At 46.8% G+C, this 15891-nt stretch overlaps 1 protein-coding gene across 1 annotated transcript in view; it reads left to right on the top strand.

Annotated features, from left to right (window-relative positions):
• The window catches only part of LOC135375240 (beta-1,4-glucuronyltransferase 1-like), a 115136-nt gene extending 109810 nt beyond the window's left edge, over positions 1 to 5326 (top strand). Inside the window, exon 7 of the mRNA XM_064607970.1 lies at positions 3659 to 5326. The gene's annotated coding sequence lies outside the window, so the exon portion shown is untranslated. The remainder of the gene's footprint in view (positions 1 to 3658) is intronic.
• Positions 5327 to 15891: the final 10565 nt, after the last annotated feature.

The following is a 15891-nucleotide window of genomic DNA, read 5'->3' as shown; positions in this document are numbered from 1 at the left end:
AAAAATAGTTGCTACAGCGACGGCAGCGCTGTCTATAGATGCGCACGGTGAATACTTTGAAAAACTGACGTGGTTTGAGCTTCCCGAAGTTTCCGTTGTATTTAAGGAAATAAAAGTCTCGGTCAACCACAATCGACCCTCGTATTTTGGATAGTGATAGAATTTTGTTTCTTGGATTTTCATACATTCTTTTGAGCGTTTGTTGCAGTTTATTAGTTCCGCTTCGCTGGACTTGGTGGAATCTTCTGTATTCCCTCCGCTTAGTTAGTGTCCTTTAAAGGATATTTGCAGTTTTTGTTTGTTTTGAACGGATTTCAAAGTGGCTTCTCTTGGATTTTCTTGTGTTTCAATATTCTATTACAGATCGCATACTCATTACACATAATGCGTTCCTTTTATTTCAATTTTTTTCTCGACTTCTGACGTGTGCTGACAGATTTTCTTGGACTTTGTTGGATTTTGGCTCGATTTCCTCAGTGAATGATTCGTATTTAATTGGAGTCTTTATTTATTGGTCTCCGGTTGTGTTATTTCATCTTTCAGATTTCCTTCTACCTTAGTCGATTCGTTGGATTGTTTTTGGCTTTCGTCTAATTAATGGTTCGTTCTGCGTGTCGCTGGATTTCGATTGGGCGTTCTGTGATTAAGTAAATATCGCCGAAATTTCGCTGTTACAATAAAACCTGAGGTTATTATCGCTCTTTCCTCCCCAACACAACGCGAGAAACCAACGCATCGACCATTCCTGTCCCCTGAAACTAGGTCAGACGCACACGTCCTCAAATTTTGGCACCACATCGATAAAACCAACTTACGACGACGGAAACAACGTCGCTGTGTCCTTAAGTGTGCCTGCTGCATTTCATTGGGTCCTCGTTTTCGCAAGACGGGATGCTACCCTTGAACCGGGTACACAACCGACGAGCATGGCGAAGTCATTGGAATTAAACGGGAACGGATGTTCAATGGACCGAGTTTGTGAGGTCTTTCGAGATCAAATAAGAGCAGCCCAATATGCCTCCCCCGTTGACTTCTCATTATACCACCCACACGTAGGCTCACTTTCTTTGCTCGTCGTAGCGTAAACCGGCAGCACTACCAAAGCTTACGTCGTCCGTGTACACAGAGAAAGACGGCCTCATTTACATAAGCACCAAAGTTCCCTCCCTCCTTTGTTACAGTCGAGGGGAATTAATTAATATGGAAATGCGTGCTGCCCAGCTTAACTTCTTGGAGTGAGCTGCTTCGGGTTTAGTAGACAGCGTGCGCAATAGTGGTCAGCGCCTTTCTTTTCGCGTCCTATTATAGCAAGGTCGACGGCGAAATTTGCGTGTGCGCGTAAGCTTCCGTTATGGGTTCCTTCGCTTGTGGGTGCTTGTGTCTTATCCGTAATAAGCGTATATCCCTGCAACACAGTGTCTTAATGCGTACGGAATGTTTTCGTTCATATTGTCGTTCACATACAGAAACGTGTTGTTCGATGCGTTTGAATGCCTGCAGAATGCGTTCTATAGGTTTTCCCGCCCATTTTAGTCCAAGTGTCACCTGAATTGGTCCAGGTGCCACCTGAAATAATCCAAGCGCCATTCAGTTTAATCCGGGTGCCATCTGAAATAATCCAGGCGCTATTCCATTTAATCTTGGTGCCATCTGTATTAATCCATGGTGTTTTTTAAGCACTATAATCGTGTATTCACACGTGGGAAATCCCCGTGGAATATTCTACAGACATGAAGTGACAGGAAAAGTAGAAAGCCGCTGACGGGGCTGAAGTTCTACTGCGTCTTATGTTGAACATTCGCATGGCGCCGAGATATTGGGAGTTGGCGAGCTGATGTATAGCAGACGACACCATTGGTCATGTCGTCTGCCACTGAATATCTTGTAACTGATCTGCAGGATATTCCCCGCGGTTAGCAGAGCGCGAAAAGGCATGGTGCACATAGTAGACGACACCATTGGTCCTGTCGTCTGCGAAGGAATATATTGTGACTGCTCTGCAGGATATTACCCGCGGTTAGAAGATAACGAAAAGGCATGACCCACATAGCAGACGACACCATTGGTCCTGTCATTTGCTACGGAATATCTTGTGACTCTGCCGAGTCGGCCCAGGACGCACATTCCCCCAGGGCGTGAGTCGTGACGTTGCCCACATACGTGAGGCCGACAACGGCAAGCCCTATCACCACCACCACCACCACCACCTGTGACTCTGCCGAAGGATATTCCATGAAAGACATGAAGCACATCCTGCAGCTGAGGTACACGATATTCCGCAGCAGACGACAGGACCAATGGTGTCGTCTGCTATATGCGTCGTCTTTTCATGCTCTTCTAACCCTGGTGAATATCCTGGAGATCCGGCACAAGACATTCCTTCACAGACGACAGGGCCAATGGTGTCGTCTGCTGTGTGCGTCATGTCCTTTCGCGCTCTACTGCCCGCGGGGAATATCCTGCAGCTCAGTCACGAGATATTCCGTAGCAGACGACAGGACCAATTGTCGTCTGCTATGTGAGTCATGCCTTTTCGTGCTCTTCTAAGCGCGCGGAATATCCTGCAGCTCAGTCAGAAGATATTCTGTAGCCGACGACAGCTCCAATGGTCGTTTGCCATACTCCCGCTTCAACTCCCAATATGTCGGCGTCGTGGGAACGCTCCACATACGACGCGGCAGAACTTCACTTCCATTAGCAGTTTTTTTTTTACTTTTTGTTCCTCTAGAATATTCTGGGGGAATGTTCCTCGTGTGAATACACGGTTATAGTGTTTAAAAACACCATGGCTTAATTCAGGTGACACACAGATTAAATTGAATAGCACCTGGATTATTTCCGAAGGCACCCGGATTAAACTGAATGGCGCATGGATTATTTCAGATGGCACCTGGATTAAATCAGATGGCACTTGGACTAAAATGGGCGGTAAAACCTGTAGAAATATGGCATGAGGTCAGACAAAGCGTGTGTCCCTAACTCACTACGTCAGTCGTCCGTGGCGGTCTCCTGTAAAGCGTGCTTTCACTGCACAGGTTCGGTGTACGAAGGAGAAGCAACCTCACTGCTAAGCTCTCTCAGCCCCCCGATTTTTTTTTTTTTTGTAATGAGTGCAGTTTCAATGAACAACCAGACAGAGCTGTAGAGCTAAAGAATTTGCATATTTAGATATATTGAGCTAGGAAATTCTTCGGCGAACTGTTTACTGCGCCTTTAGCGGAAAGTCGTAACTCCCGAGCCTGTGTACAGTTCACGAGTTACTTCAGCTGCCACGAGCTCGTTCTCTGCGTCACCAGTTCAAACGCACACAGAGTGCAATGCACGGCTCAAGCCTAGATATTCCCGGTGTGATAACTCCTCCCAAGCTGGGGGTACATCACCACATGAACTGAAAGGTTATCACGAGAAAGGTTATCACGAGTGAGGTAAGAAATAAACCAGTTTTATTTTACGCAGGTTGATTATATCTCTTGGGACCGAGTTGCGTGCACAGTGCAATACAATATGCTGTGCAAATTGGGTGAGGATTACAAACAGACCAATTTTATGATCCTCACCTTCTATTTCGTTTTCTTCGTACTTGATTGAAGTCTCTGAAGCACACGGCTGTTCTACCAAGTCTTGCTAAACCATACGTGCCATCTTTCTTTTCCACCAGGTGTCTCCCTCATGCAGGACCGGGCATTCCTGGAAACAAGTTCATGACAATCGAGGATCCATGTGCTTCCATGTAATCCGGTGGCGTCCCCTGACACTTCTTCGATGACATCTCGCGTTCCCTGTCACGTGTTCCTCCTCGCCATCTGGAAAGCATCTGAACCATCAGAAAACAAAGCAGAAGGGAATGGCATTTCACCAGTACGTGAACAATGAAAAGTGGAAATGAAACGCCGCTACCCGTGGCTTTCGTCTGGCCATAATCGGAAAGTAAAAAAGAAAGAACGAAAAGAAAAAAAAGAACATTGTTCGCTCCATTTGGTTCGTGTTTATATAACGGCACCTAGATGGCGCAGCGTACCGATGCAGCCAAACCAAGCCCAACAGGTGCACATTCGTCAGCTTAGCCAAGCCAAGTGTAGCGGCGTTCCATATCAACCTTCCCGCGATTCTACTTGAAACGATGTAACGCTGCGCTGGAAGTGAGAATCTACATGACAATGTACATGGAAGTGGAGATGATTTGACGGCGTGACATGTGCGTTGACTGGTCTTGATCATGTTCTTTCCACGATGCGTGGTTGTGATTGTGTGGTCACGCTTGTTTTGTGATGTTGTGTCTCACAAACGTTACACAGGTTTGAAACGTTACATTGTCTCCGTCTTCTAAAATGCGATTGCCATAATGTATGTCTGTGCATAATCGTGTTTTCAACTGGAGATGTTGTAATTATTGTACAGAACGAAAGTCATGTTCACTGGTTGAACAGAATTTGCTTTTTTGCAACTAAGAAAGGCTATGTAACTAAGCGTTCTGCGATATGATAGTTGTCATTTCGTGTGACCTGCCCCATGCGTGTCCTACAAATGCTCTGTGTGTTTCACGTGCGTACGTAAGCTGCAGAAATACCCTTTTCAGGTACAGCTCCCTGCAATGTTAACTTGAACGCGGCGACGGCTGGCGGAGCAGTTGGAGAGCCACCCTATCGCCGCTACGTAGAACTACAGGGAGAGCGCGTTCTGGGCTATCCCACTCGTGTTTAGGGGTGTTTGTCGAGAAGCCTCCTCCGCGCATCCTGAGCGGAGCGTCTGCTTCTCGACAAACATCCCCAAGCATGAGTGGGCTAGCCCACAACGCTCTTTCCCTATAGTTCTACATAGCGCCGAGAAGGGCGGCTCTTCAACTGCTCGGCCAGCCGTCGCCGCCTTTCAAGTTAACGTTGCAGAGAGCTGTAAATGTATGCGTGGCCGTTCATTCTCGAATTTGCACATCCAGTACCGTGTTCAAACTGGTTTGGTATAGCAAGTTGATAGATTTTCTGCTTTTACAGATATGTGCTCGAAAATTAGCTGAAACTCGTTGAATCTGTACACGAACTGAGTCATCAAGTCAAAGTCACGAAGGTACCTGTTTTTGTTTCATACTATGTATATAGCATTTAGGTTATTACGGGACGGATTACTGATTGTTGTTAAAGTTTATCTTTGTTTATGACATTATTTACACGAAATGTTGCCCTCATAACTCTCAGATGACATCGGAGTCAGATAGTCAAGAGATATGCCATGAAGTACGTATACGTATTTTTTAACGTTACTTCTTGAAGACTCATGTGCCATGTAAAGCTTCTGTTTGTTCCATTTATTGTTAAAGCAAGTTTAGCTCATTTTCATAGCGTTCAATGCTTTCCCGGGAACGTTAGAGGCTTTAATACCACTGAGATTGATTCTCAATCTGCCTATGACAAGATTTTTTTTTTCTCGTTGCAACTTATCTAGCCTATATTAACTTCACCCGAAGAAGTTTCCTTAAATTACTGACACGGATGTCTGCCTACATAAACTTCCGTTTCACGTACCGTCAGTTTTGTGTAGCCTCTTGCATCACGTCAGTGTCGTAACCAGCTCTACTCATTCTAGTCATATCACGTGGTTGACATCGTCAGTGACGTTACACATGATGTGTCGTTCGTAAGGTTTCTCTGCGAACGCTTCAATCTTGACGTTTCGGGCAAGAAGGAGCAGTACCAGCAAGAGCAAATCCTCGGTTTGGGGAGGGGGGGGGGGGGGTCTGTCGGAGCGCGTTGTGGGGGAGGGGAGAGAGGGAACTCCCCTGGATCCGCCACTGCGTGCAACATCCCGATCTTTGAAACTAGATCACTGTTATTGTCGAGAAGAGTTCTTACATTTCTTATTTGATATCGATGGTTTGGGACGAAGGGATGGGCGTTATTGTGGACGAAGAAGGCAACGGCTCCTTGAGCTTGAGGATCGTAGAGGGACCGGGACGTGAACAGAGAACCGGACGGGACTAAAGAGCCCCACAGGACAAGTTTCACTCCTCGCGTTCACTCTCTTCATGTCCTCGTCCCTTTACGATCCTCAAGCTCAAGGACATGTTGTTTGCTTCACCGTCACACCAGCTCGCTTGCCTTCTTGTGTTATGTTCATTATTGTGGACGTGATGCTTTTCGTTTCTTGTTTTTCTTTTCTTCGTGTAACATGATGACGTAGATGGCGCTGCCGTCTCCTAAGTTCTAGTGCCACCTATTAAACGGGAGTCTGGCCATTAGGAGGAGCCCAAGACACCCAAAATTTCCCGAAAATGGCGGCGAAGGTTGGAAAGGCGAAGCGAGAATTTCGTGACATTTTTTCCCCCCACAAATTACTTTAATCTTATTCCGTAAGTGTATATTGAAAATTAGTTTAAAGAATATGTTTCGTCGTCCTTGTTAGTCCTAGTGAAGACAGCGATCGCGAGCAAATAGTAAGAAAAATGCTACGGACTGGCCCAAAAATTTACATTTTATGACATACTTTTATTCATATACATGTACATACCTTTGCCCGTTCTTGATTCAATCTTGTTCATAGTTAAAGTACATATAATACCTGCGTCTTCCCGACATGCCCTTCTCCATCCAGAAGGCGTCGATAAAAGTGGCCGCAAAATCTATTACGTTGGTAGGTCGCCATACCCTATTCAATCCAATCCAATCCGGTTTCCCGAAAATGGCGGCACCCAGTGAAATATAGCTTGGATACCTTGGGATTAATAGCGAAATTTTGGCTCGTGATTGGCCAGAGAGCTCGAAAAGTGGGTGGAGCTCCAGGTATAGGCAGGTCCCGTTAATGGCCAGACTCACTTTTGTATGCACGGCGCTGCTAAGCTCCGTGTCAAAACGTCTCGTAAAGAGGCATTAAAGTGCAAAACTTTTTCCTCGGTAGAATGAAAGATGCAATTACATAGACACCAACACAAAATTAACCTTGCGTCGTTCGGGATTTATGATTCCGAAAAAAACGCAGTGTACACTTACCCTTTCCCTCCCCTTCTCAGGAAGCGCGACAGTGCGAAGAGGCCTCTGATTGGTCTCCTCAACGGACCACCCGCGGTGATTGGACAAATCGTCTGAGGAGACCAATGGGAGTACGCAACGCATTGTTGGCTATCTTAAGAAGGAGAGGAAGATGCTGTCCGCTGCTCGTACTCTGCAGGTGATGAAAGAAGATATGCAACGACAGCAAGATACACAAATGAAGCGAAACCGCCAGAAAGAACTCTTATCTCGATTGTGATTGTCATGTGGCAGATACGGGGCTGTTCCCTCTTAACAATAGAGAGATTTAGAAAATCGTAAGCGCGCCCCGACTCCCCATTCGTCGTGCAGTTGGGATACGGAGCGCCCTTCGAAGTGTTTTAGTGGCCGCCACCCCATGGCTCGATTCCGACTACGCCGACGTGGCGGCACCTGTGAACGGTGGGACGAACTGAATTGGTCACTGACATTCCGGCCGCTTGGCTGTTTTGTTTAACTGCTGTGTCATCGCTCTCTTTCGTCTATCAAGTGCTTGTCGTCCGCCGTTAAACACTTCCATATAATTCGTGAGGTTCCTGAAACAGTGGCCGAGCCTTGTCGGATCGCCATATTGATTTCATGGGGCGGATTCGGAATGGGGCCCCCCCTTTCACGCTTAGGGGACCCGCCACGAGTGTGTTCGTCTGTGTGAATGTGGGTGCGACTGGCAACAATGTACAGGGTCTTACGTTATAAAAGTCTACCCGCGCCGGCATGTCGTGCTCGCCAATTACTCAATGCAGGTGGCACATTGTGTTGTCTACATATAAAGTTCATAGGGACATTCAATCGTGGTAGATTTCGAAGTGATTGAGCACCCCAGTTATAACGCGAAACATGCGATTCCACTAGTCAAAACAATCAAGATGGCGGTGTTGCGAAGAGCAGTTGAGACGTTGCTCCCCAGACGGCGACGTGTCGCATATGCTGCCAGCGCATATGGAACTGCGGTTTTCATTGCGCTTTAGCGTAACTGTCGCATTTTGCTCCCGAAATGAGCGACGTGAGGAATGAAATAGCCGACGTAATTAGCAGACGACAACCGAAAAGGATGTCGTAAGCTTTCTGACAGACAGTGAAATAGCATAACGCGCAGACGTCTCTGCCAAAGCGACAGCTGACAAGACGTACTCTGGAGGGCAGCGTCTCTACTGCGTTTCGCAACGCCGCCATTTTGTTTGTTTTGACTACCGGCATCGCAACTTTCGCATTATAACTTTGCGCTGCGATACTCAATTACTTCGAATCCCACTGCTGTTGCCTTTTCTTCAGCCTCCGAATTGGCAGGCTGCGCTCTGATTGGCTGACAGCGATACGGAGTCGGTATCGGAGTGCTCTTACGATTCTCTAAAAGTGCCTACGAGGGAGTTTTTGTGGATCGGAAGCACTCAACGAACGATAAAAGAAGCTATTAAGTCAAAGATCAGCAACGTGCCGTCAGCCGCGTACGTCGAAAGAATAAATCGATATGCTTTATCATGTTCTCGAAACCGTTATCGTCAACATGTTTCGATCTACTAAAGCTTGCTTAATGGGTCTCTCTCCATGCCATAACTGTTTCAAGACCTCATGGCTGTGATGGACTGCCCGCCACCAGAGTTTATCTTATCGAAGTGCCGGGGCTGTCGGTGGGACTGCGGATAAGTTTGCATATCAGTGTAATCGCAATATCCGGTCGAAAACCGAAGCCAATGTGTAAATAAGATGTATTAACGGGAGTCGCTCCTAACTAAATGCGTGTTTCTTTTCCTTTCTCCACTAGTATTGTATAACATCGTCTTTCTGAATGTGATTTCCTTCTTTTTTATGGGAGTGCAAAGAAGAAACGCGCTCATAAATAAGGATGTCGTGCAAATTACTCAGAGTTACTCATGTTCCTGTATAATAAATTGTGAAAAAAAAAAAATGGCAACCCATGTTTCTGGATGACCCAGAAGACCATTAAAATGGGCAGGTGCGTGTGGAATTGAAGCTGTTTTCCATCAGCGCATCTCCGGAATGAATATCGTACTGTCTACGGAAATTGCCAGGTACGTTGGGTGAGGTTGCACGAGGGGCGGCTGAAAAGTAACGCATAGTTGCACGTAACTCTCAAATGAAAATAGATGTTCGGATGAAACCATGCGGGGATTAAAAGTGCATTCTATTGGCTGTAAAAAAGCGTACATTTACGCTCCGCTAGTCCTTTCTCTTAATCGTGAACCAGTTTTCTCATACTGTCATTGAAGAATTCCTGCACTTTTTCCTCGATCCGCGACCTCAGTGCGTCCTTCATTTCGAAATTCGTGAAATGAAGAAAAACTATTTATTGATGATCTTAGCATTGGATACACCGTACTTCAACCAGACTAATTTATTTGGTTTGATATGATAAGATCGTCTATTCTCTCTCTCTCTCTCTCTGATTCTGTGCTAGCGCCGAGAAGCGGCTGTAGCTATGAACGTTAGTATGCGTCCTGGGCCGACTTCAACGGGAACTGTGCCGGCATTCGTCTGGAGGTGATGGGTTCGAATCCTACCACCTGCTGTGCTGTCTGAGATTTTCCCTGGATTAGAGATAAACTGATGTTCTGAGGCTGGAACAACACACAAGGGACAGATACAAACAAAGCCTCAAATTGCCTAAGAAATCAACGATGAAAGATGAAAGTCACTGAAAAGGTTAGCCAGCTGTAGGGATCGAACCCACATCTACTGGATTGCCGGTCCAGGGCTCTACCAATTGAGCTAAGCTAACACGCCTCTCCAGCGACTTTCGGGGTGCGTCATCTGAAGGGACGACAAACCAGCCACTCACTCTCACTCACCCTCCTTTCACTCTTACATTTTTGCTCACTCATACACACATTCATACGACGGAAATCGACGCAAGCGGCACCTGTTGAACAAGAGATAAACTGATGTTCTGAGGCTGGAACAACACACAAGGGACAGATACAAACAAAGCCTCAAATTGCCTAAGAAATCAACGATGAAAGATGAAAGTCACTGAAAAGGTTAGCCAGCTGTAGGGATCGAACCCACATCTACTGGATTGCCGGTCCAGGGCTCTACCATTGAGCTAAGCTAACACGCCTCTCCAGCGACTTTCGGGGTGCGTCATCTGAAGGGACGACAAACCAGCCACTCACTCTCACTCACCCTCCTTTCACTCTTACATTTTTGCTCACTCATACACACATTCATACGACGGAAATCGACGCAAGCGGCACCTGTTGAACAAGAGATAAACTGATGTTCTGAGGCTGGAACAACACACAAGGGACAGATACAAACAAAGCCTCAAATTGCCTAAGAAATCAACGATGAAAGATGAAAGTCACTGAAAAGGTTAGCCAGCTGTAGGGATCGAACCCACATCTACTGGATTGCCGGTCCAGGGCTCTACCAATTGAGCTAAGCTAACACGCCTCTCCAGCGACTTTCGGGGTGCGTCATCTGAAGGGACGACAAACCAGCCACTCACTCTCACTCACCCTCCTTTCACTCTTACATTTTTGCTCACTCATACACACATTCATACGACGGAAATCGACGCAAGCGGCACCTGTTGAACAAGAGATAAACTGATGTTCTGAGGCTGGAACAACACACAAGGGACAGATACAAACAAAGCCTCAAATTGCCTAAGAAATCAACGATGAAAGATGAAAGTCACTGAAAAGGTTAGCCAGCTGTAGGGATCGAACCCACATCTACTGGATTGCCGGTCCAGGGCTCTACCAATTGAGCTAAGCTAACACGCCTCTCCAGCGACTTTCGGGGTGCGTCATCTGAAGGGACGACAAACCAGCCACTCACTCTCACTCACCCTCCTTTCACTCTTACATTTTTGCTCACTCATACACACATTCATACGACGGAAATCGACGCAAGCGGCACCTGTTGAACAAGAGATAAACTGATGTTCTGAGGCTGGAACAACACACAAGGGACAGATACAAACAAAGCCTCAAATTTTATCTGATAAACTGATGTTCTGAGGCTGGAACAACACACAAGGGACAGATACAAACAAAGCCTCAAAGTTTATCTCTTGTTCAACAGGTGCCGCTTGCGTCGATTTCCGTCGTATGAATGTGTGTATGAGTGAGCAAAAATGTAAGAGTGAAAGGAGGGTGAGTGAGAGTGAGTGGCTGGTTTGTCGTCCCTTCAGATGACTTACCCCGAAAGTCGCTGGAGAGGCGTGTTAGCTTAGCTCAATTGGTAGAGCCCTGGACCGGCAATCCAGTAGATGTGGGTTCGATCCCTACAGCTGGCTAACCTTTTCAGTGACTTTCATCTTTCATCGTTCTTCCCTGGATTTTCCGGAAGAATGTCGGCACAGTTCCCCCTGAAGTCGGCCCAGGACGCATACTAACCCCCCTGTCACCCACTACTTCCTGCTGTCCTCTCTCCATCTGTCCACATGTGTACGCTGCTCATAGCCGCTGTTGCTTCGCGGCGCTAACACGGAATCAAAACAAAAAAGAACCCACCACCTCCCAGTCTTCAGCACTCTCGACCATCCCGCTGGTCTCTCTCTCTCTCATCTCTTCATTCAGCATTGGAAGTCTGCCAGTAGCTCTGGTGGCAAGGAAATCGACCTTGGGGGAACAATGTTGCCGGACTCATCGCAGGTCGCGCACCGCATGACGTCATACTTCTCAAAGCTAGAAATTAATTAGATGCCACTTCCCATAGACAAATAATATTTCGTGAGAATAAAGTGTGAGACACGTGGGTTGCAATGGCATAAATTCTGTGAGTTTCTGAAGGCATGAGATTTAATCGGTAGCGGAACTTTAAGCAGGCTTTCTTTATCTAAGACGGCGTTCGTACTCCTCGATCCAGTCTGGGCAGTAACTAAGTAACAATAAACTGGTAACTAGTCACTTTTGCAGTAACTAGTTACTTTTCTTGAAAAGTAACCTCTAACTGTATCTAGTTGCCGCCTATGATTAAAGTAACTGCAAAATGTAACTAACCAAATTACTCAGGTATGGCAATATACGTATATCACGCGTAAGTTCCCTGGCGTCGTTTTGCCGAGGCTTCAAGTATACGCTGCCGTTTTTCCCAACCTGGAATTCGAGGAATATTGTCACCTCATACGCATCCAGGATGACCTTAGGCTAACTCACATCATGCTGGTAGGGTCCATGGGAAATCATCCTCCTATAACACGGTATAAGTATCCTATAGGCCAGTACAAATGCAAAAACGAAGTTTCTGAGGGTTACATTTATTGTACTTTTTTTCTTCTTCGAAGGTGACTGTAAAGTAACTAAGTTGCTTTAACGATGGTAACTGTAGCTGTAACTATTTACATTTCAAAAAGAGTAACTGTAACTCAGTTACAATTTTGCAGGCTAACTTTAACCTAGTTACTTTTTTGTACTGACTTACCCACGTCTGCCTCGGTCGTCTTGCTCGCCCTTCGAAAGTCATCGCAAAAGTAACATCCGCATTGTTGTGTTGTTGCTTGTCTTCGTCATGATGATGAGTCTACCAGTACGGTTCTACTCCTGATGCTGATCTGAAGGATCTGGTGCTGAACATCGCATGTTGGGATCGCCTTGTTGCCTCATGATTATTCCTTTTGCATCTCCTCCCTGTCAATGATCTTTTCCTGTTGCTGCGTGTGGCAACTTTTGACGTGGTACCTTTCAGTACAGCACGCAAGAGTCAGAACCTAGGCGGCATCGGATGGCACAGACGGCGCTGCAGGCCTCTTTGGACCAGCGGCATGGCCGAGCGGGTTAAGGCGTTCCGCTCGTTGGTTCTAGCCAAGGTCGTGCTGAGGACTGGGAGGTGGTGGGTTCGAATCCTGCCCCCACCTGTGATGTTTGAGGTTTTCCCTGGGTTTTCCGAAGACTTTCCAGACGAATGTCGGCACAGTTCCCCCTGAAGTCGGCCCAGGACGCATACTAACCCCCTTGTCTCCCACTCCTTCCTACTCTCCTCTCTCCACCTGTCCACATCTGTACGCCGCTCATAGCCACAGTTGCTTCGCGGCACTAACACGGAATTTAAAAAAAAGACCTCTGGTCTTACGACTTGTTCCAAGGTTTGATGCTTCTGGAAGGGTTACTTTGACATACTCTCAGGAAGTCCCGGCATCTGTGTATTACTGTGTGCCGTCGGCCAGGTCCGGCAGAAGTCCGTTCCAGGACCGTTCCGGACCAGGACCGTTTACACTGGATACGGATGCCGTGTTGGTTACCAGCACCGCGTTCATATCCAGTGTAAACGGTCGGAGTCTTGGCTCTGTAAATGCGGTCTTACTGAACTAGTAACTAGTTTGGAATCTAGGACTTCCTTTTTATCGAACAAATGTTGCAATTCCGAGATGGATGGACGACATCCCTATCAGCTGGGCTACCGAAGCGTAGGTTGGTATAAAATATATTACTATTAGAAGAAAAAGGGTGTGTTGAGCTGAGAAAATATGTGGTAAAAGTGCACAGCGAAACATTCCTGGCGGCGTCGCGACAGACCACCGTAGGAATGTCTGCGCTGTAGAGCATACGCACATATCATAGTCGATGTCAGCACTTCTGTGCTCTCGGTGAACGCGGCATATTGCTGACCTGTCGATTGCCAAGGCACTCCTCCTCCCACTAGCTGATTCAGGGGGTGCAAAAATGCTGAGAACCGCGGCAGAAATCTTTGCGGCAGAAACATTGCAAATTGGCTGGAATTTGCAATGTTAGATAGCTTTGGAAATCTCTTACATTTTTCGGACGTGGAGGCACTGTAACAGCTTTAACCTTCCGAGACATTAACCGCAGCCTCACAGCATCGATTACGTGACCAGGTACTGTGCCTGGTGCTTAAAAAATTATGGCGAATTCCGCTGGTCGTTTTCGTGCAGCGCAGTGTGCCTGTGAGGGTTCGGTGCAGTCTTCGGTAGCGATTTAGTGCCAAGTAACTTGTAACTGTAACCAGTTACCGGTTTTGGTTAAGGTAACTGTAAAATGTAACTAAGTTACTTAGGTACGACAATAGGTTCCACGCGTCATCTGAGTCAGTCATCTCATACGCAGCCAGGATGGCCTTTGACTATCTCCCATGGACTTACACTGTACCATAGGAAATCATTTGTTTATAACACGGTATAACTATGCTTGACAGTACGAGCACTAAAACAAGTTTTTTAGTTCCATTTATTTTGCTTTTTTAAAATGTAATTGTAAAGTAACTAAGTTACCTTAATGTAGTCTATAGCTGTAACTAGTTACATCTGAGAAGGTAACTGCAACTCAGTTACTATTTTTGCAGGATAACTGTATCAGTAACTTCGTTACTTTTTCTAGTAACTTACTCATGACTGGTTCGGTGTACGAGGGCCTTCAAGTCCAACCGGGAATTTCTGTCTCCTGGGTGTACAAATGGCTCGCGCTACTTTGTTTTTTTTTTCATCATTTTCACACGCGACAGACCTCCGCGTTCACCACGTAGTGGTCCAAAGTTTGTGCAAAACAGAAGACACATGCTAGACAAGAAGGCCGGCAACGAGGTGAGCGCGCACATCGAACAGCGAATTGTCATGAAGTTTCTCGTGAATGAAGGCGTAAACTCATCTGAAATTCACAGAAGACTTCAGGCCCAGTATGGCCACGATACACTTAGCCGCAGCAAAGCGTTTGAGTGGTGGAAACGGTTCCGAGACGGCAGTACGTCAGTGCAGGACGATCCCGGCCGGGGCGGCTCAGAGCCCGGTGTCAGAGTTCCTGAGAACATCGAACTTGTGGAGCGCCTGATCCTCAAGGACCGACGGATAACATGTCTCGAACTGGCTCGAAAGACGGACCTTTCTGTGGGAACGTTGAACACTATCATTCATGGACATCTCCAGTTTCGGAAAGCCGGGCCTCATCATCAAAGGAGTCCTCCTCCTACAGCACAATGCACGGCCGCATACCGCGCATCTCACGACACGCACCTTACAGGAACTTGGCTGGAAGTTGCAGCCACATCCCCCTTACAGTCCAGACCTCGCCCCCAGCGATTTCCATCTCTTCGGGACACTGAAGGCGTTCTTTGGGGGCCGCCACTTCAGCTGCGACGACGAAGTCAAGAATGCGGTCCGATCATGGCTGCTAGGCGTCGGTAAGGATTTCTACGCTGCTAGTATCCAAGCCCTCGTGAAACGCTGGGACAAGTGCATTAGTGCAGCTGGAGATTACGTTGAAAAATAAAACTAATTTCTCGCCTGTAAGTTCATTTTACTTTTGCGAAAAATGAAAAGTCCCGGTTGGACTTGAACGCCCCTCGTACAAACGAACGGAACGACCGACGAACCACGACGCACGCTGGACTGAAGCGACCAGTGTAACATGCGCACTCAAACCAGTGTAAACTTTTCTGCGTTGTAACGACCACAGGAATTTACCATAACTTCAACTGCATTTCTGCTTCTTCCAATAACTGACACAAAAACGAGCTGTCAGGGAGAATTGGATCCAATGTTCTTTGCAAAGTTGACACAAACGACACCATTTGATGGCAACCCGCTTGATGGGGCTACGATAAATTGCCATTGGTTTCAATGACCATTGAAGACTTCCCGTGTGGCACGTTTATAATACCATTGTCTCACCAGCAGTCTTCGATGATAATTGAAACCAATGACCATTGAACATGTGCCTAGCGCCATCAAGCGGGTAACGTGTCAACTTGTCGGAGAACATTGGGTCCAATACTTTCCGACAAGTTGACACGTCACCCGCTTGATAGCTGTACGTGCATGTTCAATGGCCATTGGTTTCAATGATATTTGAAGACTTCCCGTGTGGCACGTGTATAATACCCTTGTCTCACCGGCGGTCTTCGATGATCATTGAATCCAATGGCCATTGAACACGCGCCTAGGCCACCAAGCGGGTAACGT

Source organism: Ornithodoros turicata, unplaced genomic scaffold (genome assembly GCF_037126465.1).
Source record: "Ornithodoros turicata isolate Travis unplaced genomic scaffold, ASM3712646v1 ctg00000843.1, whole genome shotgun sequence".
Classification (NCBI taxonomy): domain Eukaryota; kingdom Metazoa; phylum Arthropoda; class Arachnida; order Ixodida; family Argasidae; genus Ornithodoros; species Ornithodoros turicata.
The sequence above is the reverse complement of the archived record's forward strand: the minus strand, read 5'-3'. Positions and strand labels throughout refer to the sequence as shown.